Source organism: Oncorhynchus tshawytscha, linkage group LG27 (assembly GCF_018296145.1).
Source record: "Oncorhynchus tshawytscha isolate Ot180627B linkage group LG27, Otsh_v2.0, whole genome shotgun sequence".
Lineage (NCBI taxonomy): Eukaryota > Metazoa > Chordata > Actinopteri > Salmoniformes > Salmonidae > Oncorhynchus > Oncorhynchus tshawytscha.
Window position 1 is genome coordinate 8,730,764 of NC_056455.1, and position 17,560 is coordinate 8,748,323.

Here is a 17,560-nt window from a genome sequence, read left to right on the forward strand (position 1 = left end):
GGCTGGGGCGGTCAGTGGTGCTGGGACTGAGGCTGGCAGTGGTGCTGGGACTGAGGCTGGCAGTGGTGCTGGGACTGAGGCAGGCAGTGGTGCTGGGTCTGAGGCTGGGGCGGGCAGTGGTGCTGGGACTGAAGCTGGCAGTAGTGCTGGGACTGAGGCTGGCAGTGGTGCTGGGTCTGAGGCTGGGGCGGTCAGTGGTGCTGGGACTGAGGCTGGGGTGGGCAGTGGTGCTGGGACTGAGGCTGGCAGTAGTGCTGGGACTGAGGCTGGCAGTGGTGCTGGGTCTGAGGCTGGGGCGGGCAGTGGTGCTGGGACTGAGGCTGGCAGTGGTGCTGGGACTGAGGCTGGGGCGGTCAGTGGTGCTGGGACTGAGGCTGGCAGTGGTGCTGGGACTGAGGCTGGGGCGGGTAGTGGTGCTGGGACTGAGGCTGGCAGTTGTGCTGGGACTGAGGCGGGCAGTAGTGCTGGGACTGAGGCTGGCAGTAGTGCTGGGACTGAGGCTGGCAGTTGTGCTGGGACTGAGGCTGGCAGTAGTGCTGGGACTGAGGCTGGTACAGGCAGTGGTGCTGGGGAAGGCGCTGGCGTTGCAGCTGTGGTGGTGGAGGTCCTTTTGGATCATCAGACACCTCCATGCCCTCCCAGGCAAAAACTTGACCTGATTTTCTCTGGGACATTTCCTGGCACTGTACATATAGTCCAGTTCCTCCTATTACGATGCTGGAATGATTATGGCAGTCCCTCAGTCCCCCTGGGATAATCTAGATCAACTGAAAGGGCAATGAGTCATGGCAGTTACTCCCCCCGGAGAGAGGCTTTCCTAAATTACACCTCAGATCACCATTACCGTGTTGGTGTTTCCCTTCGTACTGTCCACCATGTCCACACAGACCATGCTAATACAGGGAGGTGATGTTTCAAATCCACAGCATCATATGACATCCTGAAATAACTGTTCTGAATATAAATCCCTCTACTCTTTCTTCCTCCTCTTCTTCCTCCTCCCCCTTCTTCTCTTCCTCCTCCTCCCCAGCCCGGACCGCGTTGTCCCATTGAGCGCTGTGAAACTCACCCAGAGAGTAGTTCTTGCAGTTTGTGCAGCAGCCCTGTCCTGTCACCAGTCTATATTGACTAGATAAAAGGCTCCTATTGACTTTGCCACTGCACTGAACAGGCATGAGAAGGAAGGAGACAAGTCCTCAGAGACAGGCTCCATTGAGGCCAGGACACTGTGAACAAAACCAGTACCATATCAAACCCATCCTGCATACACAGGTAAAGTGTAACACAAACAGTACACTGATCTTGAACAAACCACGCTTTCAATTTCTGTATTAAGCCAATAATGCATTTGCAAGGCTATTCTCTCTGGCTGACATCCATTCACTCGTTCGTTATCTTCGTGGATACGTTGCCTCTCTTATCTCATCATTTGCGTTTATGAGAGAGTTCATTCATGGGCATTTTAGTTTGCATGCCCACATATTTTCCATAATCTACGCCGCACAACAACACAATGGCATCGTTTTATAGTTCAGCGCAGACAGCCACAATAATATAACGAAAACTACCATGGGATTAAAGGCCATGATGGGCCATGAACATATCCAATCCTATATCCTATTCATGTACAGAGCAAATCCACTCAGTCCATGTTGTGCGAGGCACAGGGGTCTGGTGACGCAATGGATGATTGGGGAAGAATGTGAGGCTGGAGAAAGTACCTCATGAGGACCATGAATCGTGGTAATACCGCATGTTACACTGAGTATTTAGTATTTACTCTCTCTGTTCTCTCTTGCACTCTCTGCCCCCCCCTCTCTCTCTCTCTCCCCCTCGCTTTCTGCATATATTTAACGGCACATGAGATGATCAATTCGTACGGTTGAACGCTTCCCAGAGAAAGCGTGGGACCCTGTGCAACAGAAGGGGACTACACTGTACAGTACAACAGTCTCACAGATGTACTTCACTGGTGTAACTTTGAGAAAGGTGGGAACTGGGAAGAAAAAACACTGGTGTTTTAAAAGTGCAAGGTTGCACTTATACAGTAAGTGTGATATGAACAAGGGTTCTGTTTGTTTATCAAACGTTGCATTCTGACCCCACACAGACCCCGCACACACACACACAGTACAGACAGACTCCCCCTGCACATGGAGTCCTTGTCTCCACCGGCCTGGGATATCAGATACTTTTCTGTGTTTAATCATTGATATGTCCCAGGCTGTGCACAGAGGCAGCCACTAGTGTGGGGTAAAACCATACTCTATTCATTTTAATGAGACTACTCCAGTCAATATTTAATTTTCTCCTTCAACTACACTTTGGAGATGTTATATGAGGTTCCTCCAGTGCATGCTGAGCAGCAGGGTTAGGAGAGAGAGAGAGAGAGAGAGAGAGAGAGGTGGGAGAGGGAGAGAGAGAGAGAGAGAGGTGGGAGAGGGAGAGAGAGAGAGAGGTGGGAGAGAGAGAGAGAGAGAGGTGGGAGAGGGAGAGAGAAAGAGAGAGAGAGAGGTGGGAGATGGAGAGAGAAAGAGAGAGAGAGAGGTGGGAGAGGGAGAGGGAGAGAGAGAGAGGTGGGAGAGGGAGAGAGAGAGAGAGGGGGTGGGAGAGGGAGAGGGAGAGAGAGAGGTGGGAGAGAGAGAGAGAGAGAGGGGTGGGTGGTTGGGTGGGTGGGAGATGTCGTGCAGCAGCGAGCCACGCTGGAGAGGAGAAGAGACCCGCCGAGGGCAATGACGAACTAATTGGATCAATAGAACCACAGGTCCACACTCTGACCGTTCACATTACACTAGCTCTGCACTAGATAGAGATAGATGGAGAGGGATGAGAAGAAGAACAGAGAGCCTAGCACAGAGGGGAAGACGGGGCCCAGAAATGAGACAATGCTTCCTTGTCCATTAGGATATTTATTTATTTTAAATTTAAACGGAAATCAAGAGAGAGAGAGAGAGGTGGGAGAGGGAGAGAGAGAGAGAGAGAGAGAGAGAGAGAGAGAGAGAGAGAGAGATGTGTGATTAAGACTGTCAGAACAACAGATCCTACTGAGATGGAAAGAGAGTGACAGGAAGGGCCTGAGGTTTGACACCAGACAGACAGACAGACAGCCTGACCGACCGACCAACCAACAGACATGGCTTTAGACTTGCTCAATCAGGGTTGACAGCCTGATCCTGTCAAACAACAGATTATAAAACACAACACCACTAAAGCAGCAACATTCATTTTGACAAAAGGCCCTGTCCGTTCTGGATCATCATCATCGTCATCATCACCATCATCCTCTTCATCTTGTCTTAATCTGCTAAAGACATTTGGCCCATTCCCCAGAGGGAGCGCAGACATGACCTACATTTGTTTTTTGTTTTTAACATCCTGGGACTAAGCGGGTCGGGAATAATGGCAACATGACGTGTGTGTTGCATCTCATTTCCCTTTGTCTGTCTCACTCCTTCCCTTCTCAGTTCTCCGCCCCCCACATGCATCATTAGTCAGGGTTCTATGTGTAATGAGGATCTTCTGCTGTTACGTAACCAGTAGTAGGTTCCAACGTGGACGTGGTGATCGACTACCGGTTCGGCCTCATCCTGCATGAAGTTACACACTACATTTAACAGGCAGATTCTCAAACTCCATTGAAACAGAGGGCTTGACCCCTTTACTCTCTGCCAGGATCTTTAACCAAGAAGAAATGCCTCAGAAAGCCAAAAGGATACAGTTGAGGTAGAATTACCTGTAGAATTATACTCCACAACCAGCCAGTGTCCAAACAAAACCACCTGCTGGAAAATACAGCCAATTCAAACCCAAACCAGCCAATACAATCCTCCACAAAACCAAAACCAGGAAAGACGAGGCAAAATATAAACCAAACGCCAGACCAAAATGACCTGATAGGTTTAGAAACAGAAATCATCAGTGGAGGACCGTAAGAGTTTAGATGACATCACCACTGGAGTACATAATAATCTTCAGAATAGCAGCCAGCCATTGGTCGAGTCATGGGTGAGTTTATTAGGCTTGACCTTTCTGTGAACTACTGCAAGGCTGATGCCAGGCTGATTTATGGCAGTAATGGCAGAGCAGATGACCCCTGACCTCTAGTGCATTACTGGAGCCACTAGATTAGTCTCTCCTCCAGGTTATCTGGGGAGATATCACTGCCTCGCCTTATCCACTGAACAACAGGAACACTGGTCACACAGATGCATACAACATACTGTAGATAGTATAGCTAGCTACAGATGTAGGATTTTAAATTAGATCACCCTATTGTAGAAGAAAATCTCCAATCATTATAATCCGCATAATAATTCACATTTCCTGTTGCTGCAGGATTATTTTTGTGTTATAGCAAACTGGCTCAAATTAAGATCCGACATCTGTTCACTTATCCAGTCCATTCTGTTAAATCTTTCTCTTCATTTACAAATCTATGATCGGTGCCTGTCTTGACAGGACAGTGTAGCCAGAAGTTTAAAGAGTGCAGGGTGAGAAAGTCTGTGGCACCTGAAGGCTAGGTGAGAATTTGTCGGATTGGTGGGTATCAAGAAAGCTTTTTAGGCTTGTGGCAATTTTTTGTTGATGCAAACAAAAGTTTAGGAACCACTGATGTGGAATCAAGTGATCGGCTGGGGATTAACCCTTAGTAGGCTGTACTGGTCTCTATCTCCAACGGACAGATACATGTTTTCAACATCAGAGCCCAAAGTGGTTAGCATGGTAGCTATGTCTTGCTCTGAGCGGCATGTAAGTGATATTGATATTTGCTACCATATGAATGAATTCTGCCGTCCAGCATAACGTGACCTGCAGCAAATTGGACCTCCTGTAGAGTTGATCAAACATCACAGTTCAAACGCCTTCTTTCATACCCCCCGGTGCCAACCCTGCATGAGGTGAGCATGCCTTACGAAGATTGGGTAGCTTTCGATTCATTACTTTGAAAACAATATGTTGGGCTGGACAAAATGATATCACAGTCATATGATATCACAATAATTGAAACAATTACAACATACTGTAAATAGGGCCTCCTGAGTGGCGCAGCGGTCTAGGGCTCTGCATCACAGTGCTTGAGGCGTCACTACAGACCCGGGTTTGATCCCAGGCTGTGTCGCAGCCGGCCGCGACCGGGAGACCCATGAGGTGGCGCACAATTGGCAGGGCGTCGTCCGGGTTAGGGGAGGGTTTGGCTGGCTGGGTTGTCCTTGTCTCATCGTGCTCTAGTTACTCCTTGTTGTGGGCCGGGCACATGCAGGCTGGCTTTGGTCGCCAGCTGTACGGTGTTTCCTCTGACACGTTGGTGCGGCTGGCTTCCAGGTTAAGCAGGCAGGGTGTCAAAAAGCAGAGCGGCTTGGCAGGGTCATGTTTCAGAGGAGACATTGCTCTCTGCCTTCACCTCTCCCGAGTCCGTACGGGAGTTGCAACGATGGGACAAGACTGTAACTATCAATTGGATATCACGAAAAAGGGGTAAAAAGAACCCCCCAAATAAATTAAGAATATACTGTAAATGCTATGGGAATGCAAATGAGCATTGGTTCAATGTGAAAATGTTCCTGTTTAGAGTCTATTGAATGTAACTCTGGTGAAGTGGTTGTAGCTTTTTACTTTTTAACAGCAAAAAACTGAGAATAGCTTGAAATTCTGGTTTCGATTTGCATTCAATTTGCATATTGCAACAAGGATAGATAACACCAGTTATCCCCCAACCCCAATAAAATACCAATGGACATTTAAGAAGGAATTAACCAGAAATAAAAGTTAATTAAGTAAGGTACATCCAAATACCATCACATTTAACAAATACATATCACATTTAACCCAGTCTGCTTAACTCAGTCAGAAACGCGGAATCACAGCGAAAACAACAATATCCACAGGCGACATTTGAGGAAAAACATGATGCTCACAGCCACATGGCCCTCCCTAATTTGCATGCTACCTTCCCATGGCTGGCTGAGAGTGAGGGCTGAGAGGGACCTTCTTCGAGAGCGCTGGTCATTTCTTGTGTGTCATAAAGATAATATCCGGAGGCCTTATCACACGTCTCAGTGTCTGGTGCGCAACACAGAGGGAGGGAGAAATCTTTCAAATACATATATTTTTTTACAGTCTAGCAGAGAAATACAGTGAATGAGAGAGAGCAAAAGTGAAAGAGGTAGAGAGAGAGAGACAGAGAGATACGTTGCCCTGGCACATCAAGACCAGCAGGAGTGAGCCAACTCCATGGGTGTTGAGGACATTGTGGACCATTTTAACCATTTTAAAAAGGAAGGATTTTAGTTGGATGATAAACCTCTTGTTTACAATGTAGCCCATTTAGTGTTACTAGATACAAACTTCAGAGTAATGTGATGTAGCTGTCAACCGTGACCCAGGCTACATGATGTATTTGACAGACCGATCAGTCCTGCCTAGGCAAGGCTGAGAGCTCTGGAGGTCATGTGACGATAGGATTAGTTTGAGCCCAACTGAAAGGGGCGGGGTTGGTGGGGGTTAGCGTGAGCCTTGCTTTCACCACCACATGCTTTCTCATAGACCCGGGGACTCCTCCCCTACTACAGTATCTCTTTCCCTTTAACTGTCTTTCTCTCTTCCTCCCTTCCTCCTCTCTCTGCTTGAAAACATTTTCGACCCGTTTCACGCTCACCCTAGTGAGGTTTGATCTCTGCTTGGACTGGACAACACACTGTTACTCAGCTAAAGGCAGAGAGGAGAGACGAGAGAGAATGTAAAAAGAAAACAATCAACACCGTGGCCATCTGAAAAAGGCCACGCCACGCACCGAGGTACTCAATGGCTGTGTTTGACATCATTAACACCGCGATGCATCATGGGTAAATAGTGACTGACTGATCTACAACTAAGATTGAGTCGTTTTTTTAGATGCACAGAGATTTGTAGATCAGTCAGTCTCGACTCGCCTTTAAAGTCGGCTTCAATGTTGAAGGCGCCCACTTCCTTGTAGCCTACATGACACCGCACTCTGATTGGGCAACACTTCCTCCTGCTCAAATTGGAACCCCCTCTTAGTCCTACTCTAACATTTGATTATCCTACACCAATAACAGCCTTTACGATATTCAATGGTCAAACATGGACAATTTCAACCTCCTATCAACACCTCCTCCCCTTTTCTTCCTCCTTCCTTCCCTCCCTACTCCAGTGGCGTGTATTCATGGATGCCAAGAGATGCCACCCCCTCTGTGTTTCAGCATTTTCCTTCAATATGTGTAGGCCATCTATCTGAAGCTGTCTGGTTTAAAAGAGTATGACATTGTTGCCGCCCTTAGAATTGAAAGCAAGGGAAGCCAGCGAGCATTTGGCTTCCCTTGAAAAATAATAAAATAATAATAGCCAATCGGCATTGAGATAGACTGAGTGAGATCAACTGTGAATGGTCCTGGCACGCCAAAAAAAAGTGTCAAGCGTGGGAAGTCAGTTGGGATTTAGCTCCACACCAATCACATCACATCCGAAGCAACATGTAATTTACAGTAAAACAAATCTTATTGTCATTGTCCTCCGGTGGCTAGCTAGCTAAAATCGTCCCTTTGCTAAATTAGCCAAGGATGGAGATAGGGATTTGGACTTGTGGTTTGACTTAATTCTCCGTACTGGACAATGACTATAACAGCGATTCTGATCTAACCATACATTGTGCCCCTGGAATGAGAAGATGAAAGTTCAATATGTAGCTAGATGTAGTACGCTAATGTAAACTAGCTGGCCTGGTGCATCGTTGGCCATGAAAGGAAGTTAGGCTAGCGAGCAAGCATTTTAGCCAGGTAGACTAGGACAACAAAAACTAAAAGCGTGTACTGTATGATAGAGTCATGAAAGAGAGGAGGATGGCTTTGGTTGTTTCTCTACAAGTAGGGCGAGTCAACATGTTTTTTTCGACTTGCACGCACAAACGCATGCACACACACACACACACACACACACACACACACACACGGAAATCAGAACCATGGACAGCCACATCTCATTTGGCTTTCATTGAACTAAACTATTTTTGGTATCTTGTTAATACTGTCTGTATTAGACTAAGCAGAGGTGATTTGATGTTGAAATGTTGAAGTGTAAATGGTGCTGGAGTAGTGGAGGCAGCTCCTGTTTTGAAGTAACTCTCCATGGTTCTAAATCAATAGTTGTTTCGTAGTTTGAAAATGTCGGAAACATTACCTTGATTGACCATGGTGTAGGTCATGTTACTGTACATGCAATATGCTTTGTGGACTTCACAGGACAGATGTTGCTCTCCGGTTTTGTGATGAAACAAAGGTGCGGTTGAATTTATTCTGCCACTGTGTCTTCTCATTGTCTCGACCTTAGGCCTATATATCACAGTGGCAAGGCATATGAACTAACAGGTTATAGAGCAAACAATGCAATTATCACAACACACAGGTTGTAAAAATTTATTTTTCACCTGGCTTGGATGGCTTCCTCTCCTCAACTGTATGAGATAATCTGTGACTGTGTGACTCCTGACTCAAGGCATTCTGACAGGACAAGGGATTAATGACTGATAACCAAGCCGGGAACTTTTCCCAAATACAGTTTACACCATTAATATTATGATTAAGATTATTAATAACAATAATCTTCATAATAAAAACAGATTGTATTTGTATAGTGCTTTTCATTACAGCAATGACAGGTGCTGTTAGATTACAATATCATTTTTTTCTGACGGTTTGGAAGTGTAAACAACACTGAATAAATTATAAGTCTGTTCTAACAAAAATAAAATGTAAAGCCTTCATTATAGCATAGCAGAGATCAAAAAGCGGAATCTGGGAATTTGCTTCAGCTGACATTTTGCCGTTGCATGAGGCTTGGTGCTCACGGAATTAGTAGGCTATTAAACAAACACTCAAACAGGCTAACATAAGCTAAATCTGTCTAATTTCTGTAGATATACTGTGCCTTCAGAAAGTACTCAGACTCCTTGACTTTTTCCACGTTACGTTACAGCCTTATTCAAAAATGTATTAAAATATATATATATATATCTGAAAATCTATACACAAGACCCCATAGTGAAAAAGAAAAAAAAAAGTGTTTTAGAAATGTTTGCTAATTTATTGGAACACCTGGATTCGGGGAATTTCTCCCATTCTTCCCTGCCGACCTCTAAAGTTCTGTCAGGTTGGATGGGGAGTGTTGCTGAACAGCTATTTTCAGGTCTCTCCAGAGATGTTTGATCGGGTTCAAGTACGGGCTCTGGCTGGGCCACTCAAGGACATTCTGAGACATGTCCCGAAGCCACTCCTGTGTGGTCTTGGCTGTGTGTTTAGGGTTGTTGTCCTGTTGGAAGGTGAACCTTCACCCCAGTCTGAGGTCCTGAGAGCTCTGGAGCAGGTTTTCATCAAGGATCTCTCTGTACTTTGCTCCGTTCATCTTTGCCTCGATCCTGACTAGTCTCCCAGTCCCTGCCCCTGAAAATGGTGCCTGGTTTCCTCCAGATGTGACGCTTGGCATTCAGGCCAAAGAGTTCAATCTTGTTTTCATCAGACCAGAAAGTCTTGTTTCTCATGGTCTGAGAGTCCTTTAGGTGCCTTTTGGCAAACTCCAAGCGGGCTGTCATGTTCCTTTTACGGAGGAGTGGCTTCTGTCTAGCCACTCTGCCATAAAGGCCTGATTGGTGGAGTGCTGCAGAGATGGTTGTCCTTCTGGAAAGTTCTCCCATCTCCACAGGGGAACTCTAGAGCTCTGTCAGAGTGATCATCGGGTTCTTGGTCACCTCTCCGAACAAGGCCCTTCTCCCCCAATTGCTCAGTTTGGCCCGTCGGCCAGCTCTACGAAGAGTCTTGGTGGTTCCAAACATCTTCCATTTAAGAATGATGGAGGCCTCTGTGTTCTTGGGGACCAGAATTTTTTTTGACCCTTCCCCAGATCTGTGCCTTGACACAATCCTGTCTTGGAGCTCTAAGGACAATTCCTTCGACCTCATGGCTTGGTTTTTGCTCTGACATGCACTGTCAACTGTGGGACCTTATATAGACAGGTGTGTGCCTTTTCAAATCATGTCCAATCAATTTAATTTACCACAGGTGGACTCCAATGAAGTTGTGGAAACATCTCAAGGATGATCGATGGAAACAGGATGCACCTGAGCTCAATTTCAAGTCTCATAGCAAAGGGTCTGAATACTTATGTAAATAAGGTATTTCTGTTTTGAATTTTCCTAAAAACCTGTTTTCGCTTTGTCATTATGGGATATTGTGTGTAGATTGCTTAGGGAAAAAAATATTGAATCCGTTTTAGAACAAGGCCGTAACCTAACAGAATGCTGAAAAAGTCAAGGGGTCTGAATACTTTCTGAAGACACTATATATGGATGCTTTACACATTTAAGTTAGGCTATTGATTATAGACCAAATGAAGTTGGGATTTCCTCGCTACTCAATTTTCTTTGACAATTAGGCTAAGGCAAGGGCCGTTTCCTTGTCTCTGCTGCTGCTGCCTCCACCACATGGTTCTCAATCCCAATATGCTGGTTAACTTTGCTATTATGCACATAGCAACCGTACCCAACATTTGTTATGAAATAATATTAGATATATTAGTGTTGCACCATTATTTTTGACATAATACAAGCATATACAATATCAGTATCACATGTCTTAGAGTGATGGACTATGCCCTCCCTGTGGCCTCCGCATTGGATTAGTCCACTGAGACACAGGCGCGAATCAGACAGGTGTCTTGTGCACCTGCTCGGCTCAAGAAATATCAGCCGACCAACAGCCTATTGACCAAACAATCGAACAGTCGACTAAATGAGTCCAACCCTAAAATATGTACAATATGTACAGAGCTCTCTGCCTGTGTGACCTCACAGCGCCATGGAAACCACAAAATTATAATGTGTTACATCCATTAATTCATCACAGGCATGAATGGAATACTTCAACTAACCATCCCTTTTCATCAGCATCAGAGCAACCCGCCCATGCCCCAAAACAACCCGCCCATGCCCCAAAACCTCTCATCTTCCTCTTTCCTGCAGCCCTTCCAGTAAAGACCCATCAGGTCAGTATCCCTGCCATGGCTTGCCTGGTAGCAGGGAAGGAGATAAAGTGGGGGAACCCTGGCTAAGCACACGGGCATGCTGTGACCACATGGCCTGCCCTGCCTGTTGAGAGACGGGATCCTTAAGCATAGGGTTTCCCCTGTTCCCCTGCTGTTTCTGGAGCTGTCTCTCTGTGTCTGTTTCTGCTCCCTCCCTGCTTAGGACAGGTTGTGCCGTCCAACTCATGTGTGCCCGGCATGCCAACTGTCCGCGCTAGCCAGACACAACACGACCTCTGAAACTTTGTCTTGGCAGTGGAAATGGCCAGTAACATAGTCCAGTTGAATTAACCATGTGGGCTCCGCAGGCAGCGCTTCACATAATGTCAAGTGGGTCAGGGTTAAGTGGTGCAAACAATCCTTGATGGTTTACCATAACGGTTTTTATTGATGTCTGACCAAGTGCTTATTTATTTTAGCGAGGGAAAACACATCCCAAATTGTGCAGATGAAGCTGGGCAGACAATCCATTAAGGAAAATCTACAGGACCCAGTACCACAAATACTTTACAGGCATCAGGACAGAAAGCCCAATACAGTGATATAGCAGAACTTATAAGCAGCCAAAGAGCAAATGGAACAGAGCCAGAAACCTTTCAAAAATCCAATCTAAGTAATAAAACATATATAGAGCCAAAGTCAACACTCTTTTTTCAAAAGTCCTCATCTGCTAAAGGGCATGCAGCCCCAGGGAGAAGTAGTAGATAGCAGTGAACGTGGTATGACAGGAGCACTCGGGTCAGGAACATCAATACTGCAAGCATCCTTCTTTCAATCTCTACCTCGAACCAAACAGCCAAGATGACCTGATGTTGAGTACCCAACTAGTCAGAGAGCCCTGGATGGTGAAAGGGTGGTGGAGGAATAAGGAGTGGTTCTGGGTGCTGGAGGAATAAAGAGTTTTGTGGGTGGTGGAGGAATAAGGAGTGGTTGTGGGTGGTAGAGGAATAAGGAGTGGTTGTGAGTGGTGGAGGAATAAGGAGGGGGTTGTGGGTGGTGGAGGAATAAGGGGTGGTGGGTGGTGGAGGAATAAGGAATGGGTGTGGGTGGTGGAGGAATACGGAGTGGTTGTGGGTGGTGGAGGAATAAGGAGTGGTTGTGGGTGGTGGAGGAATAAGGAGTGTTTGTGCGTTGTGGGGGAATAAGTAGAGGTTGTGGGTGGCGGAGGAATAAGGCGTGTTTGTGGGTGGTTAAGGAATAGGGAGTGGTTGTGGGTGGTGGGGGAATAAGTAGTGGTTGTGGGTGGTGGGGGAATAAGTAGTGGTTGTGGGTGGTGGAGGAATAAGGAGTGGTTGTGGGTTGTGAGTTGTGGAGGAATAAGGAGTGGTTGTGGGTGGGGAGGAATAAGGAGTGTTTGTGGGTGGTAGAGGAATAAGGAGTGTTTGTGGGTGGTGGAGGAATAAGGAGTGGTTGTGGGTGGTGGAGGAATAAGGAATGGTTGTTGGTAATGGAGGAATAAAGAGTGGTTGTGGGTGGTATAGGAATAAGGAGTGGTTGTGGGTGGTATAGGAATAAGGAGTGGTTGTTGGTAATGGAGGAATAAGGAGTGGTTGTGGGTGGTGGGGAAATAAGGAGTGGTTGTTGGTAATGGAGGAATAAGGAGTGGTTGTGGGTGGTGGGGGAGGCATAAGGAGTGGTTGTGGGTGGTATAGGAATAAGGGGTGGTTGTGGGTGGTATAGGAATAAGGAGTGGTTGTGGGTGGTATAGGAATACGGAGTGGTTGTGGGTGGTGGAGAAATAAGGAGTGGTTGTGGGTGTTATCGGAATAAGGAGTGGTTGTGGGTGGTATAGGAGTAATGAGTGGTTGTGGGTGGTATAGGAATAAGGAGGGGTTGTGGGTGGTATAGGAATAAGGAGTGGTTGTTGGTAATGGAGGAATAAGGAGTGGTTGTGGGTGGTATAGGAATAAGGAGGGGTTGTGGGTGGTATAGGAATAAGGAGTGGTTGTGGGTGGTGGGGGAGGAATAAGGAGTGGTTGTGGGTGTTGGGGGAGGAATAAGGAGTGGTTGTGGGTGGTGGGGGAGGAATAAGGAGTGGTTGTGGGTGGTATAGGAATAAGGAGTGGTTGTGGGTGGTATAGGAATAGGGAAGGGTTGTGGGTGGTATAGGAATAAGGAGTGGTTGTGGGTGGTGGAGAAATAAGGAGTGGTTGTTGGTAATGGAGGAATAAGGAGTGGTTGTGGGTGGTATAGGAATAAGGAGTGGGTGTGGGTGGTATAGGAATAAGGAGGGGTTGTGGGTGGTATAGGAATAAGGAGTGGTTGTGGGTGGTATAGGAATAGGGAAGGGTTGTGGGTGGTATAGGAATAAGGAGTGGTTGTGGGTGGTGGAGAAATAAGGAGTGGTTGTTGGTAATGGAGGAATAAGGAGTGGTTGTGGGTGGTGGGGGAGGAATAAGGAGTGGTTGTGGGTGGTGAATTGTGAGGGGAAGGTACATGCTGTGGAGGAGATATGGGTCAGAGAATTCAGCTAGATCAGGGGTATTAAACTGGGGATCCTTCTTTTAATGAATATTACAAATGACCATCACAAGCAACAACAGAATAAACAAATGTTTATGTCAACTTGATTTCTGAACTCCTAATATTTAGCAAATCACAGTAATTGGAGCTAATTACACTCACTGGTGTATCTGACATAGACTGAAAAAAGCAGGTAAGGCTGCTGGTAAGCATTCTTGACTTGGACATTAGTTTTTGCCAACACATATGACTAACCTTTGTTTAACCAGCTAAACAGCTTCTACTAGCAAAAATGTGTTTGGAGATACCTTTCCAGCTAATAGGCTATGTTAGAGTTTGCACTTCCTCTTCCAATTCTAACTAGCCTGACTACCCATCCACATCACTTCGGCCAAACACCCCACCCACTACCATTTCTTCTCCACCATGAATGTATGGAGCGATCGATAGAGCAGCAGAGTTAAATTCAGAATGAGTCGTCAGGCAAAACTATAACTGCAGGGGGTCAGAAAAATAAAAACATCTACCAAATCCATTCATTTTCAAGGGGTGGTGGGCAGGGTCAAGGAAGTCTGGTCGTGCACTTGACTGTTACCCCCGGTTAGCAAAACACTCATCAAAGCATCCTGACCTGTGCTGCTGTCAGTTGGTGTGTGTATAATGTCATTACAACATGAAAGAGGTAGGATACACAGGGACAAGGTGGGGTGCAATCAAACTGCATCACAGGAAGTAATGACTTTCTTTATCTGAGTTTCTTTAAACAAACATCAATGTCCATACTCGGTGTGGTTGTAACGCACACACACGCGGACACACACACACACACGGACACACACACACACACACGGACACACACACGCACACACACACACACAAATCTTATCACCACTCAAAGCTCGCAGTGACATTGACATTTTAGTCATCAACAATTTAGGGGTGTTTTCTTTATACAGAGACCTGTCTGTGCTTGTACGGTTGAGCTATATGACAGTCTAGTCATACACTATAACGTCAATGTACGTGGTGACATTTCAGCTAAACACCAACAACTATGTTTCCAATTGCATACCTTTGCATGTGAGTCACACAGTGTACTATTATGGGACATGTCCATCTCTTCAAGTGACAACAACCACAACCACTGCTTTCAGTGGCATTTTAATGCCACCACATCAGTGGCTTCAGTGACATTCATTCGGGAAAGGTGAAGGGGACACCTGGTCAGTTGCACAACTGAATATATCCCACCGAAATGTGCCTTCCGCATTTAACCGCCATCCACGTCATCGGTACTGTGACGGTGCTTCTTCTAACCCCAAGAGCAACAGTTGTGAACGAAAACAAGTGAATGAGCCCCCTTGATAACACCGTGTGAATCAATTCATCTCAGGTTAGTTGAAGCCCATTGCGTACAAAATGTGTTGAGCTCGTTTCTCACAAGAGGGGAATAAGAAAGCAAACAGAGTGATAGTTTTGGTTCTAAAGGGCCAACAATACTAATTAAATGTGATTTGATTCACCCGCTCAGAGCAATTACTCATACAGCATGTGTTTGTTATTTGTTTTCATGTTTGTTTTCATTGTTATGACAACTGACCACATTTTACACAGCATCCTGTGTGGCCATTTTGTTATAAAACAAGTAAAACACTAACTGACACATATCAATGAGGGATTGGGAGACTATTAGAACAACTAGATGATGTGGCTTGTTTTATTCCAGATTTAAATTTGAATCATTGACATAAAGCGTCTTAAATGAAATCCATTGTTTGTGTTCCAAACACCCACATTTACTCAGTTGTGGTAAGGAGGCTTGGAGAACAACTGGCATAAAGCACTCAAAGAAACAGGAGCAGAGAGAATGTCACACCTTGACTGCATCACCTGACCAATAGCCAGGATGCCTTGCTCTCCAGGTGCAATAAGATAAACATTGGGCTACTTTACCAGCATATCAATGTAACAGCATAACTTTAGACCGTCCCCTCGCCCATACCCGGGCCATTTCACATCGATTACCTCAACACCAAATAAAAAGTCTGCCACCAATATGGCCTACAGTAGCAATTGTGTCATTGTGCACAGTTGTGTATTATCACATGGCTGTTAACATTTTGTCAAATTATTCCTTAAATTTAGAAACGGTACGCGCCCATTTTCACCAGCAAACTTGGACAAAATAAAAAACATCTCCCTGAAAAACATTCTGCCAAATAATCCACTGTAAAGTGTTTGTGCAATCTCCACAAACACTTTACAGTGGATTACTACTCAGTTTCTTTGTTGCACTGATCATGTATTTATCTAGTTCTTATCTAAATTCGAAAGTTACCTAACTAACACAGATGTGCAATAGAAGTTGAACTTTCACCTGTTAGGCTACAACACAAATTCTTGAGAGGAGTTCCACACGCACATTCATTATACCATGATATGCGCCTCGCGCTGGCTAACGGTTTGATAGAATAAACTCACATTCCAATTTGCGTTTGACCTTGGCTACAAGCTATTTCAATGATCCGCAATAACATGTGTTATAGCCTACATGCAAATGATGTTAATAATGTAGCCTTCAAGGCGTTCTGTTAAAAACATTGTGTAATGTTGAAGAGAATAAATGATCTAGCGTATTCGAGTTCTCGCTTGACTCCCAGGAGGGGGTTGGACTCAGCCTGTTGATTCAATATATATATATATATATATATATATATATATGTTGACCCTGTCTCCTATATATATTATATATATATAGGAGACAGGGTCAACAAACACCAATAACAAAGTAAATAGTATATTAACAATATAGTCAATCAATACTGTAAAGTGGGAAAATATATATTTGTAGGTTCACATGTGGTATTGTCGGTGACATTATAACCACGTTCGGCTAACGTAACAGATGGCAGAGCCGCACAACTCTAACCATAGTTTGTTTACAAAGCGCTGTCAGAACATTCTTTCGCAATAGACACCGTCTGCACGAAATATGCTTGTCCAAAATCTTCTCGAAGCTGACATAGTTAACAAACCTACCTTGACGGGACGATCAATTGAGTTGTCTTTTTTTGCATAAAAGTAAGGGAAAGCTCCGCAACGTACGTACGACCCAGAAAATGAAGCTCTCCGGTCTCTTTCTAACTGTTCGCTACGCAGTTTTTTTCGTTCTCTCTCTCTCGTGTCTTTCGCTTGCTCTCCCCTCTAGGATCAGTCAGTGCTATATGGGATCCCTGGGACGTCCATATCCTAAACCCTAACCTTAACACATACTAACTACCCTTACCCTAACATCAAACATAACCCTTACCCAACCCTTACCTTAACCATTTTAAATGCAAACTTCAATGGGGGGGGGTACGACTTCCCAAGGATCCCAGACAGCAGGGACCGTCTATGTTCTCTCCCTCTCTAACCGCCCACTTCCGGCGTTGTCTGTTTGACAGACGAATATTGTCATATGAAAACATGAACATGTGCAATATATTGTCCCTACTTCAGTAAGTTAATTTACCAGCATAATATAGCCTAACCTTACAAATGTAAGGCAATTAAATGATCAAATTATCTAATTCTGTATTGATGATGAAATAACAACAATAATAATAATAAATAGATGAAGGAGAAATAGTTTATTATTTTCCTACATATTATCATGTTATATGCTATTGTTATAATCATCATTAGAAGTAGTCTTGTAGTAACTGAAGTAGCCTTTGTAAGAGTAATGTGATTTATTTCTAAATAACACAACAGTACATATGTGTAGTCAGTACATAGCCTATTGACGAACCACATTGAATCACATAACAGGTGTTCACAAGAATCGGCCAACATTTGCACATTTCCTTCAATGTGTCGCAATGGGAAGAAAGTGGAGAAAACCAATGGGAAGTTGAAGAGATGGAGAAGCCCAGCTCTAGGAAGCAGCAAGGCCAAGAGTGAGAAACTTTTCTCAGATTTGTAGGCCTTTGTACCCTCTTTGTTCTGCTATGCACTCATATAGCCA

At 45.0% G+C, this 17,560-nt stretch overlaps 1 protein-coding gene across 1 annotated transcript in view; it reads right to left on the minus strand.

Moving 5' to 3' along the window:
- Positions 1-16,758, minus strand: part of LOC112225727 (signal transducer and activator of transcription 5B-like) — a 129,933-nt gene extending 113,175 nt beyond the window's left edge. Inside the window, exon 1 of the mRNA XM_042307452.1 lies at positions 16,591-16,758. The gene's annotated coding sequence lies outside the window, so the exon portion shown is untranslated. The remainder of the gene's footprint in view (positions 1-16,590) is intronic.
- Between the last annotated feature and the right edge of the window lie 802 nt (positions 16,759-17,560).